At 44.3% G+C, this 13,373-nt stretch overlaps 1 long non-coding RNA gene across 1 annotated transcript; it reads right to left on the bottom strand.

Moving 5' to 3' along the window:
• Window positions 1-6,869: 6,869 nt before the first annotated feature.
• LOC110865755 lies at window positions 6,870-7,928 on the bottom strand. The gene is made up of 2 exons (XR_002550945.2): window positions 7,574-7,928; window positions 6,870-7,480 (listed from the first exon to the last, which is right to left on the bottom strand). It is a non-coding gene; the product is annotated as an uncharacterized LOC110865755 (long non-coding RNA).
• Between the last annotated feature and the right edge of the window lie 5,445 nt (window positions 7,929-13,373).

Here is a 13,373-nt window from a genome sequence, read left to right as displayed (position 1 = left end):
TTGTCTAGTTTTTCAATAGCCAACATTCTAGGAGAGGGGAGACCTACTTCTGCGGGGATCACCGCTTCTGAACCGTAGACTAGGCTGAAGGGTGTTTCCCCATTGCTTGTTTTTGGGCTTGTACGGTGAGCCCATAAGATACTTGGGAGTTCATCGACCCAGCCACGCCTGGCCGTTCCCAACCGTGCCTTGATCCCTTCGACTAGACTTTTATTGATACTCTCAACTTGGCCGTTCCCTTGCGGGTGTGCGACTGATGAGAATATGTGCTCAATACGTAGTTCTTCTAGCCATTTTTAGAATTCGTCGGCCGCGAAGTTGGTGCCGTTATCGGTGACAATGCACATTGGTAAATCGAAACGGCAGATGATGTGCTCACAAATGAACTTTCTTGTTATCATAGCAGTGGTTGAGGCGAGCGGTTTTGCTTCTACCCATTTTGTGAAGTAATCAACCGCTACTATAATGAATTTGACTGCACCCGGAGCGTCAGGGAAAGGTCCCACAACGTCAATTGCCCATTTCTGAAAGGGCCATGCGGTTGTGACGGGGACTAAGTTGTTCTTTGGCCGCAAAGTTTTTGGAGCATGACGTTGACAGTCAATGCATTTGCGCAACTCTTTGACGGCGTCCAGGTGCATGCCGGGCCAGTAATACCCAGCATTCATGATTTTGGCCACTACCATGCGCGGTCCGGCATGTATGCCACATATGCCCTCGTGTATCTCTCGGATGAGGTATGTGGCATCCTGGGGGTTGACGCATCGCAGGAGTGGCCCCAGGTATGATTTTCGGTATAAGATACCGTCTCCCATTTGATAGTGGCACGCTTTATGTTATAACTTGCGTGCCTCGGACTTGCTTTCGGGAGTCACACCTGATTGCAGATATGCAATAATAGGTGTCATCCATGATGTTGTACCGTATTGAATGACGTTGACTTGGCGTAGGGGTACCGAAGGATTTTGCAGAACTTCGATGCGTATCTCCTTTGCCAAGTGTTGGAAGCTGGTAGATGCAAGTTTTGATAGTGCATCTGCGGACTTGTTTTCACTTCGATTAATATGTCGGATATTAAACGAAGCGAATTTGATGTTAGTTGCAGGGCTTGTTCAAGGTAGAGGATCATGATGTCCCCTTTTGCGGCATAGTCACTACGTATTTGTCCCGCAACCAACAAAGAATCGACGTGCGCTTCCAGGTGTTGCACGCCGAGTTTGACTGCTATACGTAGTCCCGCTAACAGGGCCTCATATTCTGCCTCGTTGTTTGTGCTTTTGAAATCGAGGCGGATTGGATATGTAAGCTCTTAGCCGTCAGGGCTGACGAGTCGCAGACCTGCGCCCGCACCTTCCTCGTTGGAAGCACCGTCGGTAAATAGTGCCCATGTTTCTGAGGAGGATGGCGTTGGTGCAGGAGTTTGTGCTTCTTCGCGTTCTTGGATGCGATTCACCGGTACTTCGGCGGGAAATCAGCTAAGATCTGGCCTTTAATCGCGGGGCGCGGTTTGTAGTGTATCGTGTGCGCGCCCAGCTCGATTGCCCATTTTGCTAATCTCCCAGAGATGTCAGGTTTGGATAGGATCGGGCCGATCCTGTAATTGGTTAGCACTGTGATGACGTGGTTTACGAAGTAGCGTCGCAACCGTCTTGAAGCGTGCACTAATGCTAGCACCAACTTCTCCATTATTGAGTATCTCGTCTCTGGGTCGTTGAGCATCTTGCTGATGTAATAGATGGGTGTTTGAACCCCCTCTCGCTCCACTATCAATACCGCACCCACCGCGTTGTCCGCGGCGGATAGGTATAATATGAGTGGCTCATCCTTGCGTGGTGCGGTTAGAGTTGGGAGTTGTATCAAACACTCCTTCATTTCCCGGAAGGCCTTTTCAGCCTCTGCGGTCCACTGGAATTGTTCTTTCTTTAAACAGCTCCGCAGGGTCTTGATGAAAGGATAAGACTTAGCTGCGTGGTTGGCTAAGAATCTGTTGAGTGCCGCTAGCCTGCCGGCTAGCCGTTGCATATCTTTCATCGATAAAGGCGATGGCATGCGCTCGATCGCCTGAACTTTCTCCGGGTTTACCTTGAATCCATATTTAGTCACGATGAACCCAAGGAATTTGTCTTCTTCCATTCCAAATGAGCATTTCCCTGGATTGAGCTTTATGTTAACGCTTCGCAGAGTTTGGAATGTTCTTTCAATATCTGTGAGCATGGTATCCTCTTCCATGCTCATGACGACCAGGTCGTCCATGTAGATTTCGACACTTTTGCTTATTTGCCCACGGAAAGTGTCGTTCATCAACTTTTGATAGGTTGAGCCCGCGTTACGCAACCCAAACGGCATCTTTGTATAACAGTAATTTCCGGTGGGAGTCCGGAATGCCGTTTTGTCTTGATCCTCGATTGCCATTTGTACTTGATGGTACCCTTTGTAGCAATCGAGGAAACACTTCCACCTGAATGGTGCGAGATTATCGACTTTTTCGTCGATTTCTGGAAGCGCGTAACAATCCTTGGGGCAGGCTTTGTTAAGGTCTTTGTAATCGACGCATATGCGCCAGCCCCCGGACGGGTTTTCTACCATGACTGGGTTGGATAACCAAGTCTGGTATTTAACTTCCCGCAGGATGCCTGCGGAGAGCAGTTCTTCGATCTGCTCTTGCATCGCCTGATTTTTAGCGGACCCAAGGTGGCGTTGGCCTTGGATCACTGGCTTAATACCTGGCAAGGTATTCAAGTGATGTTGCGCGATATCACGTGGGACCCCGGTCATGTCCGCGGGTGTCCACGCGAAGATGTCTTGGTTCCTGAAGAGAAGCTGCTTCAGGTGCGCTTTGGTGGTCGGGGACAAGGCGTGACCCAATGTGACCTTTTGTTCTGGGTATCTCGCGTTGAGAACCCATTTTTCTGGTTGGTCGTTGGGAGTGGGCCTTGCGACCTTGGTCGGACGTACTTCGTCCGACATCATGACGTCACTGCGGGCATAGATTATCGCGCCCCCCGATTCAGTTGGGAAACCGACCGCAGAGTGGGGGACAGATGTGATCATATTGAAATCTCCTTGGGATTCTCTCTCGAGGAGTACGTCATATCTGGAGGTGTGAGGTAAAACCATGAAGTTTACCTCTTCTGTCCTTGTGTGTTTTCCGTTGGAAAGACGCACAGGAAAAGTAATCTGGCCCAGGGGAAAGACAGTTTCCCCTGCGAACCCGGCCAACGGGTAATCTACTGCTTGCAACCGATCTTTGTCCTCCTGGTCGAACTGGTTGAAGCATTGTTCGTAGATTATATCAGAAGTACTGCCTGGGTCGATGAATAGACGCTCGGTGCAGTAGTGTGCCAGTTGGCCTGAAATAACGACGGCGCGCCTATCGCGCGGTCCGCCTCGGACTTTTGGAAAGACGACTTGCTCGTCTTTCCAGTCATTGTCCGGCCTTCTCGCCGGTTTGCGCGGCCTACCTTTGCCTCCGTGGATCATGTGGGTGGAAGCCACGTACATGGTTCTCTTCCCGGAGGAGGTACCTTCGCCATGAGGGGTGATGCGCTTGGTGGGTTTTTGCCCACCTGGCAAAAGGTGTTGCAGTTTCCCCTCCTTTAAGGCCCGCTCAATCTCCAGCCGGAGACTGGTGCAGTTGTTGGTGGTGTGGCCCGAGTCCTTGTGGTACTCACAGTAGAGTGTGAGGTCCTGATTTTTCTTGGACTTCATTGGTTGGGCCGCTCGCAAGAACTGTGGGTCCGCAAGAAGGACCTCACTTGGCGACATGGTGATCTCGGTCCAGTTGCGATCCCGAGAATCTTTTTTTGACGCCCGATTGTCTCGAGCGGGGTTGTGGTTCCTTGGGTCGAACGTGTTGGTTCGCGGGAAATATGGTTTGGAAATGTCGTCACGATTTCCCGCGTCCCTGTTGCGTTTATTATTATGCTTAGACCCTTGGTGGAAGGTTTCGGCTTGGGGCTGTGCCTTTGCCAGATGCGGTTCAAGAGATCGCTGCGTCTGGGCGTATGTTTTGACCGCGGTCATGACATCTTCCCATTTTTTAGGCAAGCCTTCCTTGCCTGAGATGGTCATGACCATCTGCTTGTCCCTGACGGCCTTGATGAAGTGGTTCCGTGCCATTTGGTCTGCCACGTCACCTATCTCCAGGCACTCTTTGTTGTAACGGACGACGAATGCTTCGATAGATTCGTCATCCCTTCGCCAGATATTCATGACGTCCATCGAATCGCGTTCGTGGCGTCGTTGTTGGCTGAAATGGGCGAGAAACTTGGTACGCAAGTCCTCGAATGATTCCAGTGATCCCACTGGCAAAGAATCGAACCATGCCCTGGCCAGGCCCGTGAGGGTCTGGGGGAAAAAATTACACCACGTGGGTTCATCCCACTGGCCGTTGCACCCTGCGCCCATGAAGACGTTTATGTGGTCGTCCGGGTCGGTCGAACCACTGTATTTCCCGATGCCGAATGGGAATTTTATAGTTGTGACCCGGGCGTGGGCAATCCGCGGGGCGAACTTGGAATTTTCGGCCGCTGCCTTTGGCCTGTATGGTTCATTAGCAGGGCGCTTGGCCGCCCTGAGGTATGTGTTGCGGGGGTGACTGGGAGGAACATAGTTGCGCCCTCCCGGTCTGATGCTGGTGTCGTGCGAATCCCCGCGGTAGGTATAGTCGTCAGGGTCGGTATGACCGTACCCTTCGGTGTATGGTTGTGGGCCCAACCGGCTCTGAATACCTGGGCCGTGTCGGGAGGTAGACCGCCGCCTGTCCTCGCCATAAGGACCAAGGCGGGTATGCACTGGTCCTCTGGTGTGGGACCCATACGAGGAATCGTCCTCGTGGAGTGTGCGGACCGAACAATAAGACGATCCGCGGTCTTCACGTCGGCTTCTTGAAGCCGGACGTGAATGTACCCTGCCGTCGTATTGTAAAATACGGTCAGCAGGGGTGTGCGGTGCTGGGGTAGGCCCAGCTTGTATATGCGCTTCCGCACAAGCGCGATTGTATGTTGCTGTCAGCAGGGCTGCCTGCTGATCATACCAGGTATGAACGTCCATGCCTGGTGGGATCGCAGATGCGAACTGTGATAAGTCATGTCCAAACGTAAAGGAGGGACCCCTTTGTGTGGACGTGCCAATGTGTCCGGGTTGGGAGGTCGAGGGATTGACCCCTACCGGAGGTGGGATTGGGGGGTTTTGGTTATCCGCAGTGTTGTTTTGGTGATCAGTCATGATCTTGAGAGAGGGAAAAGGATAGATGAAAAAATGCTAAGAGTAGCGGTGGGCGCCAATGATGAAACAATGGTTAACCGGGCGGGGTTAACACACTGGTCTCGTCAAGAAGGGTTAATCCCTTCCTCTCGAGGATCGCTGGCTGGATCACCGGTGGTTGATCTCCTGCACAAGGAAACAAGCCGTGACTCGTAACAAGGAGGATGGGGTGGGGGGTGCTCCTTGTTACCACTCTCCGGCGTGAGAATTAGTAGTTTGCTTTGGAAGCAAAGTAGTAGTGAGAGAGTTGTGAAGAGATACCTCAAACCTGGTTTGGGGTTGGTATTTATAGCCGAGGAGTGAAGGAAGAGGATGATGGATGGACTGACGACGTGCTGCACCTTTGCAGGTGTGTCAGGCTTGTCGGTTGTGGAGGTTACGCCACGTCAGTCCATTGCTTACGTAGCTCTGACAGGTAACTGCCATTGGTGCCACTTGCATTGTGGTGTCAGTCCCACTTGTTGAGTGCATAGGATGCGGTGCAAGCCGCATCGCTGCATGCGGTAACGTCTGAGGTTACCGCGTCTCCTGCTTGTGATCAAGAAATACGCGAGATGCGGTGCTAGCCGCATCGTCGTCCGCGGAGACTGTTTGCCTGCATCCCTTGTCGTGACGAAAATGCCCATATGATGCGGTGCCAGCCGCATCGTTATGTTCATCTTCTTCTACGCCTAAGGTAAGGCTTCTCATCCTCTGACCGATTGGATTCGAAGGATGTGACCGCATGGGTGCGGTTCATTACTGGCGGGGGTTTGTTTGATACGGGTGATGGTCGATTTGGGACCATACCCCTTCACACACATATATATTTTTTATTTTTAAGTAATCGATTATCTATTTTTATATATATATATTTCTATTTTTCCATCGATCCAATATTTTTCTTTTATTTCTTTGTTTCTTTTTTCAATCAACGTATTATACTTTTTTTTACCAATAATTATTTTCTTTTTCAATCCACATCAGCTCTGTACAAAAAGAGAACAATCAATAAACCGTTTGTGAGCAGTTTAATGATAAGTTCGTTTACGTTCATTCATTTAATAAATGGATGAACATGAACACGTTTTTTTACATGAACATATGTTTTGTTTGCTCATTTGCGTTCGTTCATTTATGTTTACTCTCTCATTTCAGTATTTTTTTTTTCAGATTCGAAGGCATTAATATAATTTTTAAAATATTTTTGTATTTCTTTTACGAACATGATAAGGAAAAACAAATATTTATACATAATATTTATACGTTAGTCATATACTTTAATAATTGAGTGGACAATGAAATGGAATCAAAACAAAAATTCTAGAAAATGTCTCAAACTAGTATCCCCTGAAAAAACATACAGCACTTGTTTAATTTATTTTAAAACCCCAAACCTGAAAAACTAAAACTACGTTCTCACTTGTGTTAAAGATATTGTTTTTATTTTGGCTAAGATGGATGTACAGTTTGGATTAATTCTGAATTATTGCTAAGAATCAATATTGGATCAATTGACTAAATATATAAGAAAGTTTAATACAAGGATAAAAGTATTGTTAAGAGATTAATACTAGATCGATTGACTAAAACCATAAGAAAGTTTAATATAATGAATAGATAAATAGAAAACAAGTTAACTGAATAGGAAAAATAAAAAATACGGCTAATACATTGGGTTTAAAATAAAAGGAAAATATACAAAATAAATGAGAAACACCATTTTGGTAAATAGTTTTGAAGGAACACTATTTTGGTAAATAGTTTTTCCACCATCACTAGTTTGGGAAAAAACTCGAATTTACGAACTGTTTCATAAGATGTTTGCCGGCTCATGAATTTTTACAAAGTGATTAAGGAAACCAATTGAATAACAAAAGGCATATTTTGGTCTAGTAAAATTATCTTGATTTGGTTTTAACCTGTTGTTCAACTTATTTTACCAACTGTTTTAACTTATCACATGTTTGACTAAAAATAAAAAATATTTCGATGATTAAGCAAAGAGAAAGTGGCTCAGATCTGTAACATAAAGATCAGACAAGAGGGACGATCATCGCCATGGCTGCAACACCGGTTGCACCGTAAGAGCAATAAAAAAGCCCTTGTTGTTGCTCTCACATGCCATCCGGGTTGCCCCGCCAAGATACGGGTCGAAGTTAACCCCATGACTGAGTACGATGCTCGGATATACAGAAATCATTATCATCATCGCCTTCTCATTTTCATCTTTCACCTAGAAATAGTTGTATACACAAATAAACAGTAACATATATGGTATATCTACACTATATTGTATATCGAACGCTCTACCAACTTTGCTACACACCTTTATGGTTTGGATCCTGATTTGGTAGCTCTCAAATGATAGATGATTCTGCTTATTGGCATTCTTGCTTTAAAGGGTTGCTGATTTTCAGGGAAAATTGGGGATTGATTGAATCATGGGCTCAACATCAGATCAGATCAGATCCGATCCGAAGTTGATGGGGGCAAGAGAGGGGCAACTACCCTTTAAAAACACCTCGTCTCTCTTGCCGGAGCCTCGTTTATCCGAGCATCTTCTTCTTCTTCAGATCCCCATTTTTTATTTACTGGTATTCTGTACTGAGTGTATATAGTGGTGCCAATTTCCATTTCTGTCCTTGAAAGTGACAGATATTTACAAATGTGGAAGAGTTTCATGTCAATTCAACTATTTGTGTTGGAAATAGAGAAATGAAAATGGATTTTAATAAGTGTTTCATGGTTTCATTTAACCAAAAAAAAAAAAAATTGGAATGGCCTAAAAAAATGTTTGTTTCACTGTTCTTTTAATAAAGAGTATTGTTGTAAAAGTCCCGACTACTCTCTGATCAGTTGTCGATTAATTACTAATCGAATGTTCACCGATTAATGCCTGATTAATCACTAGACGGCCAATGACAGTCCTATTCTGACAAAATTTTGGCTTAGATCTCGGCCAAATTTCGACTAAATCTTATAAATTCCTTCCAATTACCGAAAATAATGGTCAATAAGGGTTTAAAATATTTCTTCTTTAAAAAAATACATATAAAAATGTGTGTGTATATGTATAACTAAAAATTACATATAAAAATTTGAGTTAAATGCCCGGATAGTCCTTGTGCTTTGCCTATTTTTCACCTTTAGTCCCTAACTTTCTAAAATTACCTCTATAGTCCCCAACTTTTTAATTTTCGTTCCCGGATAGTCCCTGACACGGATGGAAGTTAGTTTTTGGTGTTAGGTTGAGACGAAATGACTAAAACACCCTTACTAATAAAAAATATTATTAATTATCTATTTAATTAATTATATAATATTAAAAGAAAGTAGAGCCCACCCCACCCCACCCCGATCCCCAATTTCTCTGCTTATTCTTCCAGTCTTCCACCACAACCATTCCACCTCCTGCTTCTTCTTCTCTGTAACTCCCCTTCCACCACCACCATTCCACCTCCACAGCACCTAGCCACCACCATTATAACACCACCCTGTCATCTTCATCACCCCAACCCCCACCCCAACGCTGGCCGCACACCGTCACCACCCCAAAAACTCATGCCACCACCTCCTACTGCCGCATCCAACCTCCACCGTCACCATCTCTGTTAGGGTGGACGGGGTGTACGCGGGGAGTGGGTGCGGTGAGGGTTGTCCCCGATCGGGAACACCGCCGCCATCAATGCGGGGACCCGAATCGGGGGGTGGTTTAGGCATGGAGTCACCGAGTGAATTTGCACGAGAAAAGAGGAACAGTCAAAAAGCAACGGTTCGATTTAAAAAAAAAATCACTTTTTTTAAACATATATAAATAACCATCTCATTCACTCCATTTTTTTATACTCAAACCATATCATTCTCACACATTTTTTATACTCTCCAACCACACCCACTTCACTTTTTATTTTTTATACTCTCAAACCACACCCCCTTCACACCGAGCAATGGAGAACCAACCCCGCGAGGCCAAGAAAAAAACTAAGGGACGGGTCTCGAAACCGTCTCGTGATGGTTCGAGCGGTGCAAATGCTCAACCACAACCCCCTTTCGGATACACTTCACAACCCCCGTTTTTTTTCCAACAACCTTCACACCCCTCGTTTTACAACACCCAACAACCCAATTTCGGCTATTTTCAAAATTTGCTATCAATGGACGCTCCTCCTCAATCCCCCGCCTTCGACCCATATGGTTTTCGTTCCCCACAAGTTCCATCTACACGAGGATATGTCGAACGTCCTCTACCTGTTTACGAGGACGAGGACGATGAATATAATGTGGATGAAGACGTGGGCAACGAAGAAGATGATGCTCGGGATAAAAAGGGGAAAATGGTGAGCGAAAAATGGACAAAGGACCAAGAAGAGGCGTTGGCGAAGGCGTGGGTACATTGTTCTACCAACAAAAAAAAGGGCAATCAACAAAACCGGGAAAGTTTTTGGCGTAAGATTTTAGAGCATTTTAACAAAACTGTCGGTGGAAGTAATCGGACCGTTCATCAAGTACGGTCTAAATGGAACCCGATGATGACGAAAATAAACTTTTTCAACGGCCTATACCAACAAGCGGTAAAAATTATATTTTTTAACATTGTATATTTTTAATTTTTTTTTCTAAGTTCATATTTTTTATAATATGTAGGATCGCACACGAGGAAGCGGATGTAAGGATATCGACGTGATGAAAGTCGTGTTAAAAGAATTTAAAGATAGATTTCCGAACGGTTTTCAACACGTCGAGGCGTGGGAGGTCGTTCGAAGACACGAGAAATGGGCCCAAGTCCCATTGATGGGTGAGGAAGGTGAAGGTTCGGCACATAAAAGAAAGCCCGTTGACGTGGACCCTTCGATACCGGATATGAACGAAGACCCCTCGCCACAAAGACCACAACGGCGAGACAAGCGTCAAGCTACATCGTCCGAGGGAAGCTCGGCCGAGTTGGCGGCACAATTCAAAGTGTACACCGCCATGAAAGAAGCGAAGCAAGCGGTAGAATTGGAGGCGATCGAATTGAGGAAAAAAAGAGAGTCGGAGGCTCGCGAGCTCATATCGGAACAACGCGAGACGATGAAAAACTACAATTACGATCGAGATATGAAAACATTCCTTAAGCCGCACGACGATGTTCCGCCAAGTATGTTGCCGTTCATCCTCGCCCGAAAGCGCGAAATCGCTAACAAGTACGGGTGGCCATGCGATTTCTAAAATTTTAATTTTCTAGTTTTAATGTAATTTTTATTTTCTACTTTGAATGTGTTTTTTATTTTCTAGTTTGAATGTATTTTTTTTAAATTTAATGAAATGTCTTTTATTTAATTTATAAACATGCATAATTTTACAAAAAAAAAAAAAAAAATCGAACTCACCTAAGAGGGGAGTGCCGCCATCAAAAAGGGGTATTAGGGGAGTATTAGAGGGGAGTTGACGTGGCACTATTTGGTTGGTTATGTGTAAGAGAGGGGAGTCACCTCTTAGGTGAGCACCCCTTACACCCTTAAATTTTAGCAATAAAAAACATTACTCAAGTACATTTCATTCCATCATGTTATGAGTTATACGCCGATTAAATTTCCTACTTCCATATGTCTCATATTAATCCAATAATTGTCGTTCTCTAACACTAAACAAATAATAATGTTAGATTAACCAAAACTTAATATAATACCGAATCTTGAAAAAGTTCAAATGCAAATTTTTCACCTGTAAAAAAGAGTAAGAAAAAGGCAACAATCGGCACTGTAATTGTTAGATATTTTAGTGTAATCGGGGATTGATTTGGTGATCAAAGCGAATAATAATACACATCAAGCAAGTTAGGAGGTGCGGGAGTGCACGCTTGTTTGAGTTATTATTATTTGAAGTGTACGGGCGGAGCCCGTACTCTACGGGGGTTCCAAGGGGGCAGCGCCCCCTTGGCGGGGGTCCGGGGGCAGCGCCCCTGGGAGCAGGGTACAAGGGGCGGCAGCCCCTGGCGGGGTCCAAGGGGCAGAGCCCCTGGCTGGGGTCGAGATGTGACAGAAATTTTATTTTTCTGAATTTTGCCACATTTTCGAAATGTTTGAAAATGGCAGTTAAATGGCAGTTTTGTCCAAAAATTGGATTAACTGCCATTGGGCAGTTACACCCCAAAATCCTATTTTCGTATTCAGTTTTTGGTTACAATTCTCTGGTTCGTCAATTTCACTCAAAAACACATACTCAGGTTCAATTCTCGAAATCAGAGTTGTATCCGATTAAATTATTCGGGTGAACCACCGAAATAATTTGATCCGAGAGTGATTACACGCCTCTCTGATCGTCCAATTTCTGAAAATTCCCCAACAGTAATCACACACCACAACAACTTCAGTTTCTACTCGTTTTCCCACAAATTAATAGCATATAAACAAAACCATACCCCTCTTCACATCTCACCGCTTACAATCTCTATCCATCTTATTCACTTCTCCGGCGACACCCGCCGGAATTTCACCGGAAAACTTACACAAGATTCACCAATGGATAACCAGTGATAAAGGGTCTCCGTTACTTTCTACATTAAGTTCGTTAATTGATCGCATTGATCAATTCAAGATTTGCAACACGCATTTCAAGGGGTTTCAAGATTCTTTCTTGATTTCCTAAAAAATGGGGATTGGAATATAAGTGGATCAAGTTTGCGGGTTTTCACATTAAACAAATACCCACAAGACCAAATATCTATCGGTGAAGTTTGGTCCCGTTGGTGATAATCTATCTGAAAACAGGGCATGGGTAATGTTTTTTATTGCTCGAAATTAACAGAGATGGTGTCGGTGGAGGTTGGATGCGGCAGAAGGAGGTGGTGGCAGGAGTTTTTGGGGTGGTGACGGTGTGCGGCCAACGTTGGGGTGGGGGGTTGGGGTGATGAAGATAATATGGTGGTGTTATGATGGTGGTGGCTAGGTGCTGTGGAGGTGGAATGGTGGTGGTGGAAGGGGAGTTAAAGAGAAGAAGAAGTAGAGAGATAGGGGATAGGGGTGGGGTGGGCTCCACTTTCTTTTAATATTATGTAATTAATTAAATAGACAATTAATAATATTTTTTTATTAGTAAGGGTGTTTTAGTCATTTCATCCCAATCTAACACCAAAAACTTACTTCCATTCGTGTCAGGGACTATCCGGGAACGAAAATTGAAAAGTTGGGGACTATAGAGGTAATTTTAGAAGGTAAGGGACTAAAGGTGAAAAAAGGGCAAACCACAAGGACTATCTGGGCATTTAACTCTAAAAATTTCAACTCGATTAATCGCTAGTCGGTACCCCACCGCCCGACTAGCGCCTAACGATTCTTACAACACTAATAAAGAGTAAATTATTGTTTTGGCTCATGTGGTTTAACTAGTTTAACCTTCTTAGGGTATGTTTGGTATGGAGCTTTAAGGAGCTTGTAGATTTAAACTTTTAAGAAAAAGCTCCTACTCAATAAAAAACTTAGTTTGGTTGAATGAGCTTGAAGCTTTTAGGTTAGAAGCTTGAATCTTTTGGTTGAACGCTTCTATTAGTAGCGTTTAGAAAGAGCTATAAGTAGGGCTGTAAACGAACCGAACGTTCAGCGAACAGTTCGTGAACTGTTCGGCGGGAAGTTCGTTTATGTTCGTTCGATTAGCTTAACGAACGAACACGAACACAAAATTTTGTTCGATTAGCTTAGTGAACGAACACGAACACAGGTCTTGTTCGTTCAACTACGTTCGTGAACGTTCGGTAATATGTTCGGTTACGTTCGTTCGTGTTCGTTTGATTTTATCAAAAAAATAATAAATAATAAACCATTTATCTAAACATAATGAAAACTTGAAACCCTATTTGTTTCTTTGTTAGCTAAAATTTGGACAATCTAAAATATTTTTGGGGATAATTATGTGTAAGTTAGTTAAACTTGATTCATCGCTTGGTGGTGTAGTAGACTTCTTGTGTTTTGATTTATCATTTGATAGTTGTATTTATCTAGTTATATCCAATGTTTAAGGATAACAATGTTTTTATTTTTTTATTTTCAAGTTAAATGTTTGTTTGCGTTTGTTTTTATTTGCTTGTGTTCGTTTGTGTATGAGACCAGTGTTCATGAACTGTTCGTGAACAACTGAATTTCCTTAACGAA

The sequence above is a fragment of the Helianthus annuus genome, chromosome 6 (genome assembly GCF_002127325.2).
Source record: "Helianthus annuus cultivar XRQ/B chromosome 6, HanXRQr2.0-SUNRISE, whole genome shotgun sequence".
Classification (NCBI taxonomy): Eukaryota; Viridiplantae; Streptophyta; class Magnoliopsida; order Asterales; family Asteraceae; genus Helianthus; species Helianthus annuus.
This window is presented reverse-complemented; position numbering and strand designations above follow the sequence as displayed.